Below are 5,281 nucleotides of genomic sequence, written 5' to 3' on the forward strand. Positions count from 1 at the left end.
GTGATCCTTTAGATTGGGTGGCTGTCATAAAGCAAGTAACTTGTGGTGATAGAATTATTTTGCCGAATGCCCTCCAACACTAGTCTAGATCCTTATGGGAAAGTTTATGACAGTTATTTAATCAAGTGGTAATATCTAAAATTCATGGGTTGGGTTTCATATAACAAGATTAGAACATTATGGATTCACTTGACATATAGAATCCTACGAATGGATGAACGTAGATTCTTATGTTGACACCCATGAACTACTGGATCATTACCTTGGCATATTTTGTGCGAGTTTATTTCTGCATATCTGTTTGTAGGAAATTATGTACTTGCTTTAAATCTGGTTGTGAAAAGAAAAATAGAACTTTTAGATAATCCTTTATTTGGATACATGTATTTCATGTTGTTATTAAATGTAACATGCAGGTTTACTGGAGAACTCATCAGCTTATTTAGTGTGACTAAGCCCTGTTTGTGTTTTTTGGTTGTGTTTGTTTTGATTTCAGGTCTGATATAGGATTTTTTTATGGACTTGGAAGTAGAAACTACTGCCTAATCATTAAGGACTAATTGTAGTTTCATTAATGGTTACAAATAACTCAGGATCTGATTATGATAAGTGTCAACTTGAAAGTCTTTGTATTATTGATTGTATTTAAAATAAGAGTATATTTATATACTCAGATGTAATGATTAGAAATGATTTAATGTTGTTTATAGTTCACTTTAGTACCGAGTTGTAAAAGTTATTTTGTAATGGTAATATGATATGAAGTTTGAAAAAAATTGTATGGGTTTTATACTTGTATCTATGTATGGAATTATTGTTTTTGTGTTGAACTCTTTTGGTTATGGTTAGGGTGTTATAGATAGTTTCCTTGTTTCATGTTTCTATTTTTTCAGGTAATCCATCAAGGAACATACAAGACATTATTATTTGTTGTAATCATCCTATGCATCACAAATCCACTTGAAGATGTAACACATTTAAAGGAGTTATCCACTTCTATTGTCTCTACAAATATTTACTCAAGCTCACAAGAGACCTCTTGCACAATTCAAGACATTTCAAAGATCAAGTTGAACTTTTGTAAATTTGGTTTGATACCCCTTGTTGTAATATCCCCAAGTAAAGATTAAAGGGGGGTGTTAAGAGTTAGTAATCTTTCCTTGTTTGTATTTATTAAATGGGATAAACCAAGGTATCCCTTATTTATTTTATCCTCTTTTCCATGTGTGGGGACAAGTCATTTTTTGTAATTCTTTTAGTAAGGAAAATAGTTTATCCCTCCTTAAGAGGATTATGACACTTGTTATTCACACACTTATGAATGTGGAAATCATTCACATGGGAGTTACTAAATAACTCCTCTCCTCATCTCTATATAAGAGATGCTCCTTTCTAATTCTATATAACACACACTAACCATGTAGTGCTTGTAATGAGCTTATGGCTCCATTTTCTCTCTTCATCTCTCTCTTTCTCATTCTTTAGGCATTTTCCTCATTCATATAATTCACAAGGGGTTTTCTTTTCTTTCCCCTTTCAAAATCCTTGTCTGTTCTCGTGTTAATCTTGGAAAGCTCTATTAAAGCATGAAAACTATTTTCATTACAAAACTCTCTTGGATTAATTTATTGTTTATTCATTTCATTTTATTTCATCTTTGTTATTTCTAATATTTATTAACACTTGTTTTAAACAAATGGTCTTTGTAATATCCTTTGTTAACCCATTTCCACATCTCCTTTGAACGAACTAGAACCTATTAGTATAATCTTCTAAACTTTCATCTTCTATCTGATGCATTCTAAACAATTCCTATTTTCTATATATGACTCAACAGTAATCTTGATATTTAAAAAGAAATTTTTTTTTTTCCCATTTCATCCCAAGTCGTGATAGATTTAGGACGAAGGCCCATAAACCATCTTAAAGAAGATTTCTTCTAAGTTGAAGGCAAAAGCTTCACTTTTGATTATTAGCAGTGTAGTCATAAAATTGACATAGGAATTTAAATTCAAAGAATATTTGATCAGGATCCTTAGTAATTTTTCCCTAAAAATTTGTCAAATTAGCCAGTGAAATGTTTTTCTATAAGGGGGTTCATTATTCTCCTTTTTTTTAATGTCTATAGGAAGCTGGGGGGGACAGGTGAATTGGTCACTCAAGGTCCATACGTACCATTTGAACAATCAAACATTAAACATTTATTATTCTACTTATCTTGTTGTAGCTCGGTCTCTACTAAATACTGATAATCAAAATCACTAGTAGTTCACTATCCTAGTATAATAGAGTTAGCTGAATGTAAAACACCACAAAATATTCAACACAAGTTTGGCACTATGATTTTACATAGAAACCCAATTTGGGAAAAACCACCAACAACTTGTCACCACTTTTTCACTCTTTCAAACTAAGCTCTATTAGGAGCCAAACCTACTAAAAGTTATAATGCACACTATTAAGTGTGACCTAGTTAGAAGATTTAATCACCCTATTAGGAGTTGCATTGTTAGAGGACTTTGATCATTCTATTTAGAATGTCACCTTGCTAAATAATGTACATAGGCTACTAAGTCCTACAAATGATTATTAGATAAACCTTTGATTAAAAGTATTTCAATGCAAACTATTTATAATTTTTAGAAAGAACACAATATGGTTTTGATATGCATGTTTACAACTCACTTTCTAAGTTTAGATCACTATTCGGTTCATATGTTGATTCAGCGATAAGTCCCCCTTGTCAACTCTGTCTCTTAACTTGCTTGACAACTCTTGAAGTAGTCATCCTTCTTCACATAAAACTTAAGCCTTCTTCTCAAATTCACTTATCAACTTTCAACATCTTTGCAAGTATTTCATTTCTCTTGCTTCACTCTCACACAATCACTCACACACTTGTGTATTCACCCTTTTGCACCTTTGTTCCACCTTTCTCTATGTATCTCTAAAGTTAATGTCTATACCTCCTTAAATAGGTAATTCTATCTTTGTCATTTTTCACAATCATAATAGATCTTAGGGTTTACGATCTGGTTCATTAGGTTCATTGTATCTATCCATCTTCTTTCTTTTCTAGTAACTTCTCATACATCTAATTTGATCTTAGGTTTGATACCTAATCTTAACCTTGAATTAAATGATCCAACTCATCAATTTTATCTTCAACACACTTTCCATAACCTAAGAAATCAATTGAGTTAGCTAGAAATCATGATTCTTCAAAAAAAAAAAAAATTTTATCACTCGATAATCACTAAGTTCTGACACTCGGTCATTGTAAAAATATTGGCTCAACATCAACAAGCTTGCTCGGTTGATACTGATGCTTGGTCAACATTGAATTTTCTTGACTCTTATTGTGGCTCAGTTGATACTAACATCACTCGAAATTCCTTAATTATTTACTTTATTGCTTGGTCAAGATTTACATTAATGATATATCTTGACTTATATTGTAAAGACTTGAGAATCAACATGATATAAAAATCACTTTGTCTTATCAAAGTCTAACTAATTAAATGTCCATTTTAACTTCCTTTTCATAACTCAACCTTTCCTCTAGGTGCTTTTGCTATAAGAAATCTCTAAAATCCTCTTCATCAATCAAAATAAATATGAGATTTAGCTAAGATAACAACATGTCTCATCAGTTGATCTGACATCAATGACAAAACAATAATTATTCCAATTGTAGTTTCCAACAATCTCCCTCTTTGGAATTGATGGAAACACCTCACTACATCTTTCAATACACATCTTTTTAGGAATACAATCCCCCTCTTTATTACCATTCAATCCAAAATTATTTCACTTCCATGAGAAATTTCCTTAGTTTCATTCTAATTCTCATTATACAATTTTAGAAAATTCTCTCTATAATTTTATGTCATTATTCATACTCAAATCTCTCTTTCATGATCCCTCTGAGGTTTATCTCTTCCTCTATGTAATTCTCTCTCTTTGGTAATTCTCTCCCTCTTTTGTAATAATCCATCCTTTGGTAATTCTATCCCTCTTTGACAATAATTCCAAAGACACTCAATTAATTCATGCATCTTGATCATGTAGATATTTGCATGTCTAGTTGAGTTCTCTATCATTTGTCTATGATTAATTTGTTATGCTTTATGTGACTATTGACCTTAGGTATCTACCAAAGTAGAATTTTTTTGTATCAATGTGTAAGGTATTCTGATTGGTACATTTGATGCAATGTGCCTTGTCTCCTTAAGTTTTTTTGCTTAGGGGAATCACCCCTAATTTAACCCTAATATATTCATCAGTATCTTTAAGTGAGGCTTTTGTGAATATGTCAAAAATTTGTTCTTTGGTGTGTACATATTCTAACTTAACTTCTTTGTCTTGAACTTGTTCTTGATAGAAATGTGCTTGGTTTTAGTGTGCATTACTAGACTCTTTGAAATGTTAATAGCATTTGTGTTATCACAATAGATAACCACTAGATCTATAATTTATTCTTTCATCCCTTTTAGCAATTACTTAATCCATATAATGTTTGAATAATTTACTATAGCTACCACATACTTGGTCTCGACTGTTGATTGGGAAATACAATTATGTTTCTTTCTTGTCCATGACACCAATCTCTTTTCTATAAATAATGTGCCTCCAATAGTGAATTTTTTTCCTTCAATATTTCCTTCCCAATCAGAGTTAGTGAATACCTTCACTTCAAACCTATCACTCCTCTTGTAATACAATACATAGTCTTATGTGCCTTTTAGATATCTCAATTTCCTTTTCACTTTCATCATGTGATTCTCCTTAAGATTTACTAAAAATCTAGCAACTATCCAGATTGTTAATGCAATATCTGGTCTACTATGGATAATATATTGCATTTTTCCAATCATTGGTCTCTATAGTATTTGGTTCACCTCAAAAAATTCATCATTTTTAGATAACTTATGTCTTATAGACATAGGTGTGCTCAGTCATCTTGATTCTTCTATTCTAAAAAAATTTAATATCTCCTTGATGTATTTGGACCAAGTAATTAAAGTACCAAACTTCATTTGACACACTTGCAATCCAACAAAGAATTTGATTTCACCAAACATAGACATCTCAAATTCCTTCTTCATTTCATCAACAAATAATTTACAAAGTGCTTCTTTTCCTCCATATATAATGTCATCAAAAAAAATTTTAGATAGAAGTACTTCATTGTTCTTACTAGTCTTCAAATATAGATTATTGTTATGATTTGTCCTTTCAAAACCAATCTTCACCAAATAATTGTGTAATCTTTCATACC

Source organism: Cupressus sempervirens, chromosome 10 (genome assembly GCF_028749045.1).
Source record: "Cupressus sempervirens isolate cs-2001-9-10 chromosome 10, ASM2874904v1, whole genome shotgun sequence".
NCBI classification, from domain to species: Eukaryota; Viridiplantae; Streptophyta; class Pinopsida; order Cupressales; family Cupressaceae; genus Cupressus; species Cupressus sempervirens.